Source organism: Dama dama, chromosome 19 (assembly GCF_033118175.1).
Source record: "Dama dama isolate Ldn47 chromosome 19, ASM3311817v1, whole genome shotgun sequence".
Taxonomy (NCBI): Eukaryota; Metazoa; Chordata; class Mammalia; order Artiodactyla; family Cervidae; genus Dama; species Dama dama.
Window position 1 is genome coordinate 63,157,358 of NC_083699.1, and position 9,591 is coordinate 63,166,948.

The 9,591-nt window shown below is 39.5% G+C and overlaps 1 long non-coding RNA gene across 1 annotated transcript; it reads right to left on the bottom strand.

Moving 5' to 3' along the window:
- Positions 1-225: 225 nt before the first annotated feature.
- LOC133073579 (uncharacterized) lies at positions 226-7,428 on the bottom strand. Its single transcript, XR_009697006.1, has 2 exons — positions 6,259-7,428; positions 226-3,350 (listed from the first exon to the last, which is right to left on the bottom strand). It is a non-coding gene; the product is annotated as an uncharacterized LOC133073579 (long non-coding RNA).
- Positions 7,429-9,591: the final 2,163 nt, after the last annotated feature.

Below are 9,591 nucleotides of genomic sequence, written 5' to 3' on the forward strand. Positions count from 1 at the left end.
TTATATTTCGTCTAACATTTCTATCCTTGGAGGGGAGAGGGAGCCTTATCATGCACTTTCATCTGACAAATGCTCCAAAAGACCCAGTGGTTTTTGTATTTAGGATGAGGACATAAAAATATGTGAGAACCAAGAGGATGAAAATTTTAAATGTGGACAAAGAGTGTGTGAAGGATTAAAGAAGGAAGGTAAGATCCCTCCAGAGACACAGAGGACTGAGACGTCTTTGGGATAAACACGTTTTATTTATTTTAAACTGTTAATTTTCAAACAATTTTATATTTACAGAAGATCTGCAGAGATAGTACAGAGGTGCCTTATACTCTTCACCCAGCTTCCCCTAATGTTAGCATCTCGCATAATGATGGTGCAGTGGTCACAGGTAGGAAATTAACAGTTACAATACCAGTCACTACATTACAGACTTTATTCAGATTTTACCAGGTTTCCACCAATGCTCCTGTTTTGTTCCAAAGTCCAATTCATTATTAGATGTATTAGATGTTGTGTCTCCTTCTCCACCTCCAGTCTGGGACATTCCCTCAGTTTATCCCTGTGTTTCATGACCTCGACACTCTTGATGAGTACTAGTCAATTATTTTGTAAAGTGCTCCTCCATCCACACTCGTTTGGTGGTTTCACATGATCAGATGAAGGTTGTGCACTGATAGGGATGATATCACAGAGCTGGGGCCCCTCTGAGTGCAGCATGTCAGGGTCGCACATCCTACTGTTGTTTAGTTGCTCGGTCGTGTCCCACTCTTTTGTGACCCCGTGGACTGTAGCCTGCCAGGCTCCTCTGTCCACAGGCTTTCCCAGGCAAGAGTCCTGGAGTGGGTTGCCATTTTCTTCCCCAGGGGATCTGTCTGACCCGGGGACGGAACTCATATCTCTTGCATTGCAGGTGGATTCTTTACCACTCAGCCTCCATATCATATCCAAGTGGTATTAAACTTGATCGCTTGATTAAGCTGGTATCTACTGTGTTTGTAGCTTCTATAAAGTTATTCTTTTTCCCTTTGTAAATAATAAATATCTGAGGAACAATATTTTGAGACTATGCAAATATCTATTTTCTCTTTAAACTTTTGCCCACTCATTTTAGCATATATAGATGAATCCTGCCTAATTTTTATGAATTTTGCCTAATTTTTACTAATTACTAACATTTTTACTAATGTTCTAGTGGTCTGCTGATGACTTGCTATTTCCTTCGTTCCTTTTTCATTTATTAATGGAATTCTTCTGTAAGAAGGAGTTATCCTTTCTCTATCATTTACTTATTCAATCATTTATCTATGTCAGTATGGACTTCTGAGTATCCATTTCATTGTTTCATAATCCAGTATTTTGTTACTGAAATGGTTCTTGCTTTGGTCACTGAGAGCAGTTTCAAGTTGGCCCCATGTCCTTTCCACCTGCTGGCACCCTTAGTATTTCTTTACATTTTGGTAACTATAGGATTCCCAAGACTCACCTTGCATCATCCCTGCCCTAGCGCTGGAATCAATCACTTCTCCAAGGACCTGGGTAGATGCTTTAAACCATAGGAGTGGATAGTTTAGAACCCTCTACTTTCATCCAGGGGATGAAAATTGGAAATTGGGTCAGAAAAGAAGCTGGAAGGAATTTGGGGAAGCCCAGCGTTCAGGGCTTGAGTAGAGAAGGTTCTCAGAGAAGTGAGAGTTAACCTGGATGTGGACGTCAGCGAAGCCATGAAGACCACTCCGTGGGGCATCCTACCTCATCACCTATCTCAGTATTGCCCCTTCCAGCCAGAGGGCCAGATAGTTTTATTGCCCTGGGTGCCCCAGACTTTGAGGAACGGTGGTAAACACAACCACAACTAATAAATTCAGCCAATGGACTTTAGCCCTTCATCTCCCCAACTGAAATGTTTTCCCATACTTTCTCAGGCCGATTCCCACTCATCTTTCCAAAGCAGGACAAGCTGCACCTTTTCAGCCCATATTTATCATTTGCTTTATACAAATACCTTGGCTTTTATCTCTTCAGTCAATTGATGTTTGGATTATATTCATACAATTTTTTTTTCCATTTGTTTCATGTTACTTGTTCCCCCAAAATATTGTAGTTCCTTTGGGTCAGGGGCCAGACCTCACACCCTCTGGTATGCTCAGTAGTCAACAATATCTAAATACCAAATAAGCATTTAATAAATGTGTCATTTAACATTCATATTAATAAATCAAATGGTATATTGAGTCATCAAAGAAATAGTTGGGCACTGGGAAGATTCCAGGAGCTATCTTATCTATGCAGGAATGTTAAAAACTACTCCTTAAGATGCAAAGTTAGAATAGTTATTACTTTTGGCTTTGATGATATTCCAAGAAAATATAATCCTGAGCCAGGGCAATTCTTATTTCTCACCAGGAAATAACTCATTAGGATATTTATGGCCTACTTATTAATTAAGCAAGTATTTTATATGGCTACTTCTTGCTTTTATTTAATAAAAACTATCTTATCTATTTCCATTTTTTAAAATCAATTACCTGTTAGAGAATTACTAGTATACAAAGTTATCAAATTTTCAAAGGACAAATAGGGGCATATTAATAAAATTATTATTTAAAAAAAGATAAATACCATTGCTTTTCATATTAAAATAGCATGCTCAGCTCAGTTTAGTCACTCAGTCGTGTCTGACTCTTTGCAACCCCATGAACCACAGCACGCCAGGCCTCCCTGTCCATCACCAACTCCTGGAGTTTACCCAAACCCATGTCCATTGAGTCGGTGATGCCATCCAACCATCTCATCCTCTGTCGTCCCCTTCTCCTCCTGCCTTCAATCTTTCCCAGCATCAGGGTCTTTTCAAATGAGTCAACTCTTCGCATAAGGTGGCCAAAGTATTGGAGTTTCATCTTCAACATCAGTCCTTCCAATGAACACCCAGGACTGATTTCCTTTAAGATGGACTGGTTGGATCTCCTTGCAGTCCAAGGGACTTTCAAGAGTCTTCTCCAACACCACAGTTCAAAAGCATAAATTCTTCTGTGCTCAGCTTTCTTTACAGTCCAACTCTCACATACATCCATGACTATGGGAAAAACCATAGCTTTGACTAGAAAGACCTTGTTGGCAAAGTAATGACTCTGCCTTTTAATATGCTGCCTAGGTGGGTCATAATTTTCCTTCCAAGGAGTAAGCGTCTTTTAATTTCATGGCTGAAGTCACCATCTGCAGTGATTCTGGAGCCCCCCAAAATAAAGTCAGCCACTGTTTCCACTGTTTCCCCATCTACTTGCCACGAAGTGATGGGACTGGATGCCATGGTCTTAGTTTTCTGAATGTTGAGCTTTAAGTCAACTTTTTCACTCAAACTGTAGGTAAGCAAAAATAAAATAATCATAATACCAACAGCCATAAACAGATACTATTAACATTTTTTCTAGTTTTACTGAAATATAATTGGCTCATTAACATTTTATAACATTGTGTGCATGTGTGTGCTCACTCAGTCGTGTCTGACTCTGTGACCCCATGGGCTGCAGCACACCCGGCTCCTCCATCCATGGGACTCCCAGACAAGAGTACTAGAGTGGGGTGCCATTTCCTACTCCAGGGGATCTTCCCAGAAACCAAACCCATGTCTCTTAAGTCTTCTGCATTGGCAGGCAGATTCTTTTCCACTGCATCGCCTGGGAAGCACTTTATAACACACACACACACACACACACACACACACATATAGTCTGTAAAAATTACTTTTGTATTTTTTTCATTTAATGTTTCCCATTTTTCACATCATTAAATACTTTCTACACTATTTCTTTTGTAATAGTGAATGGAATTTTATAGATTGAATTTATCATATTACACTAGTTTCTATGCTTTGACACCAGGTATTTCCAATATTTCCACCATATATGCTACAGTGAACATTCCTATATATAACTGTGAACTGTGAACACATCCATATTTCCTTTGTACAATTTTCTAAAAGTGATGTGTGAATGGCTATATACAATTTGTGGGTTTTTTTGTTTTCGTTTTGAATTCCATCACCACCTGTTGTTCCAATTTACTATCTCAATCAGCAGTAGTTAGAGCAACTAACAAATAATATATCATCTCATATTTTTAAAGGAACTTTGTGCCTCTCTTGAGAGTCTCCAAAAAGATGCTAAAATAAAGCTCCATTTTCTTTTTCCTATTATGGGAGTGCCATTTTCCCTGAAACTTTGATTAATTTGTTAATACTTTGCTTCTTGCTATAAAAAATGCACAATGACACACATTATTGAGTATGAGTCACAAAGAAAGTACAAGGTCATCTGGAATAAAAAAAGTTCAAGGGAACAAGGCAAAAGCAGGAAGAGCAAAACATGAAATTTATAAATTAGGCTCCTATGTGGAAATCTCTTGTCAAGAACAATTATTTTTTAAGTTGTCTTGCTTCCTTTGGTATTATCAATATGTTTTCATGAAAGATAATCTCCTGCACTTTTATTTCAGATTCACCAGTTTTTCTTATAAAAAAGGAATCAGGGTCTGCCAGCAGCTTTATGTACACAAATAATTGAGGGATAGTTGTCCCATTTAAAAAATATTTCCCAGTAGAAATGTGATCATTGGTTCTTTATTTGTCATTATTTATACACTGTACAAATACCAATAAGGCCAAGAGAAAGGAAAATACAAATTCATGAATATCACAGTTCTGCTTGAACTTCAAATTTGGTTTCATGAATTATCCTTTCCTGTTTGGGACATAAGTCTTTGTTGCTAATATACATATTAGATTTACTTAATGTGCAACATTAAGATGACAATTCAATAATTTTCAATGATAAATTTTTATGCCAAGAGACAAATGAACACAAGCCCTTAAAGAAAAAAGTAGCTGATATATACACTTCCTCATTTCTATAGCTAAAAGCTTGAAGAGCAATGTAGCTTTCCTTACTTTCAAAAATTTGAATAGTTTTCAGGTACAATCTACTTTCTTTCCCCTTCAAGATCTGAAAGGCTGGGGACGAAATCAACCTATTTTTTTTCCTGTTCGTCCATCAATCATGGGTGAGAAAATCTCTACAAGTTTGCTTTAAACTGAAAAGTCCTTTAAACTAATACTGAATTCTCCAAGTATAAAGGAGACGAAGTTGGTGTGTAGGAAAAAAGAAACTCTACTGATTCCCAAAGAGACACAAAGAAAGCCAAGAATGACATAAGCAGTCTATTCGGCATGGGCCATAGTGCAGGAAAGAGCTATCGGGCCTAAATAGATCTGTGCCGGGCGCCCAGGATGTAGGAATCCGCACACAGGATCTCCTTTTGCAGTCTTCCACATTATTTATATTTTCTGCAAGTTGGATACTGTGTATTGGTAAGATAAGCAACATTGCCTCTTACACGAAGAAGTAGTCGGTGAAAGACGTGATAAGTGATTAGCAGACTCAGGTTTACTTCTGAAAAGTACATCACAATGTTTATAAATCACATATGTGATTGCCAGTGTGCCTACCGGATGACCGAGTGAATCTTTTAGAAAAACGCCTCACAGTTTCAATGCTAGGAGAGTGACTCTAAATGCACGTTACACCTTGGAAGATCTCACTGGTGAGGGGCTAGAAACATCACAGATGCATGCAAAACCGTTTACTCTCCTTGTAATGTTCCAAATTCTAAAAATGTGTTTTTTAACTGGCGTGAGTTATCTCTACGATACTGGCAAATTACCTGCTTTTCTAGCTTGAATTTTTGGAAGAGCTTCTACGTAGATTGAGTGTGTACTGAAAAAAATGATTCATTGTTTTCCAGAAACCATAATCATCAGAAACTCTTGGAGGAGGGAAGAGATTTGTGTAAATTGGCATTTGACAACTCAGTACTTTTGAGAGCTTTCCTTCCTCCTTAATAGAAAATGTTCAATTTTTGCTTTCTAGTGAAAGGGTATAACTAGATACAATGACTCTTATTTGGGGCTTTAAATTAAACCTCAAGAACAGCTTCGCTAATAGTGAATGCCTGGATGGTCCATCTTTCGTTCTATCTCAGTGTGTGTAATAATGTCATATTTTGATGCGTGTGTTTTTTCTTTAAGTTGTTTGTTTTATTTCTGGTCTTGCGGAGATACTGTGCATTTCCTATGTCTTCAAGGCTCTGATCAATAAGCACTTTCCCGATGCTTCCTGCGCTAAGGGAAGCAGAGATACCCCAGCAAGAGCCCTAACTCTTTCTACTCAGACACCAGCAGCAAAGCATATCAGGGAGTTTATATTAATGTACCTTCTATGTTCATGACCTTCTTCACTGTCCGAGGAAGCCCACTTTCAGGTGACGGTGATTTTTTCCTGTTGTTACAGCAAGATTGTAAAGACAACGGGAAATAGTTAATGTTCAGACAGTTGTCATTTAGTCACAAAATTGTGTCTGACTCTTTCGGGACCACATGGACAGCAGCCCGCCAGGCTCCACTGTCCATGGGATTTCCCAGGCAAGAAAACTAGAGTGGGTTGTCATTTCCTTCTCTAGGGGATCTTCCAGACCCAGGGACTGAACCTGCATCTTCGGCATTGGCAGGTGGATTCTTTACTACTGAGCCTCCAGGGAATCCCAGTGCTCAGCATACAACATCCACAATAAAATGTTTTATCCTGCAAAAGACAAGACTTGAAAGCCAGGCTTTGTTAAGCGAAGATTTCCTACCAGTCCCATCTTTTCCCATTTCATCCTATCAAGAAACAGGTGAATGCAGAGCATAAGAATTTTCCATAGAGTAGAAATGATCTGTATTCTACCAGTTACTTAGACTGTGAAGTTTTCCCTTCATTGTTTATTTACTTATTTATTTTTTGGAAGTGACTGCATATTTACAGAAGAGCTGCAAGCATGGTACCAAGAGGTCTCCTGTACCCTTCCCCAGCCATACATAATGACTAAAACTAAGAAATGGACATTGGTGCCAGACTTGATTTGGACTTCCTGGTTTTCTACTAATTTTCTCTTTCTTCCAATTCATGACATCACCCTGAATCTAGTGCATGAGTCTCCTCTAGGCTATGATTATATATATCTTAGTCTTTCCTTGTCTTTCATGATCCCTACAGTTTTCTTTGCTGTTTGTTTTGGACCAAGCCATGTGCCATGTGGGATTTTAGTTCCTCAACCAAGAAGCAAACTCCCAAGCCCTGCATTGGTAGCGCTCAGCCTTAACCACTGGGCTGCCAGGGAAGTCCCGTGATCTCTATAGTTTTAAAGCAAATACGGTAGAGAAGGTCCCTCAATCTGAGTTTATCCAACATTTTCTCACAATAAGGTTAAATGTATATATTTTGGGGAAGAATACCAGAAAGGTGATGTTAAGCCAGGAGTGGTATTCTTAATGAACAAAGACAAGATGTGGAGGAAAGAAAAAGCCAGACGTTTGCTCCTTCTGGTCCCAAGAGATGGTAGGGAGAGAGGGAGATGAAGTAGAATAAATAGATAAGAGGATAACAGGGGCTCGACTTTTCAGTATCTCCTCCATGCACAACTTTTGGGGGCTAATCTGGAGGGTAAGGACTGCTTTGTAACATCTAGGTAAGTGTAGCATGAGAGAGACCATTGGGTTAGTGGGTCGCTTTCCCAGATTTAGGCTCTAGGCAGTGATGTGCTGGTCAACATTGAATAACTGGCCTTGGGTGCAGGGGTCATGGGTGGAGGTGTGGGAGGGTGGAGCCCTGATTATAATGTTTGCTCATTTCCATTGCTAGCTCATTGCTAGGTGTAAGCACCCTAGCCTCAGTCAGTATGAAACTATCAACATAATGTTACTGAACAGAAGTGAGAAGACCTGTGTTTTAGTTCACTGTTACATAGTATTTCCATCACACATCTATAACAAGCATGTTGCTGTTTAGTTGCTAAGTCGTGTCCAACCCTTTGCAACCCCATGGACTGCAGCCCACCAGGCTCCTCTGTCCATGAGATTCCCCAGACAAGCATACCGGAGTGAGTTGCCATCTCCTTCTCCAGGGGATCTTCCCAACCCAGGGGTCAAATCTGCATCTCCTGAATTCACAGGCAGATTCTTTACCACTGAGCCACCTGGGAAGCCATAACAAATATACATAATTGTAAAATGCTGTAAAACAATAGAAAGTGATGATTCTGAGTATCAGTCAACTTGGCTTTTAATATTATTCATTTAAAGATATATCATTTAATTTGGAGCAATGGCTCTGCTTCACTTAGAGCCAGACATCCTGGAGTATAAAGTCAAGTGGGCCTGAGGAAGCATCACCATGAACAAAGCTAGTGGAGGTGATAGAATTCCAGTTGAGCTATTTCAAATCCTAAAAGATGATGCTGTGAATGTGCTGCACTCAATATGCCAGCAAATTTGGAAAATTCAGCAGTGGCCACAGGACTGGACAAGACCAGTTTTCATTCAAATCCCAAAGAAGGGCAATGCCAAAGAAGGTTCAAACTACCACACAATTACACTCATTTCACATGTTAGGAAGGTAATGTCCCAAATCCTTCAAGTTAGGCTTCAACAATATGTGAACCAAGAATTTCCAGGTGTTCAGGCTGGATTTAGAGAAGGCAGAGGAAGCAGACATCAAATTGTCAACATCTGTTGGATCACAGAAAAAGCAAGAGAGTTCCAGAAAAAATGTCTACTTTTGCTTCATTGAATATGTTAAAGTCTTTGACTATGTGGATCATAACAAACTGTGGAAAATTCTTCAAGAGATGGGAAGACTAGACCATCTTACCTGCCTCCTGAGAAACCTGTACGTGGGTCAAGAAGCAACAGTCAGAACCGGACATGGAACAATGGACTGGTTCCAAATTGGGAAAGGAGTAGAACATGGTGGTATATTGTCACCTTGCTTATTTAACTTACATGCAGAGTGCATCATGTGAAATGCTGGGCTGAATGAAGGTCAAACTGGAATCCATATTGCTGGGAGGAATATCAACAGCATCAAATATGCAGATGACACATCCTAATAGCAGAAAATGAAGAACTAAAGAGCCTCTTAATGAAAGTGAAAGAAAAGAATGAAAAAGTTGGCTTAAAACTCAACGTTCAAAAAACTAAGATCATGGTATTCGGTCCCATCACTCCATGGCAAATCGATGGGGAAACAATGGAAACAGTGACAGACTTTATTTCCTTGGGCTCCAAAATCACTGCAGATGATGACTAAAGCCATGAAATTAAAGATGCTTGCTCCTTGTAAGAAAAGCTATGACAAACTTAGTATATTAAAAAGCAGAGACATCACTTTGCAGACAAATGTCCATATAGTGAACGCTATGGTTTTTCCAGTAGTCATGTATGGATGTGAGTTGGACCATAAAGAAGGCTAAATGCCAAAGAATTGATGCTTTCAAACTGTGATGCTGGATAAGACTCTTGAGAGTCCCTTGAACAGCAAGAAGATCTAATCATTCAATCCTAAAGGAAATCAACCCTGAATATTCACTGGAAGGACTGATGCTAAAGCTGAAGCTTCAATAATTTGACCACCTGATGTGAAGAGCAGACTCATTGGAAAAGACCCTGATGCTGGGAAAGATTGAAGGTGGGAGGAGAAGGGGATGATAGGGGATGAGATGGTTGGATGG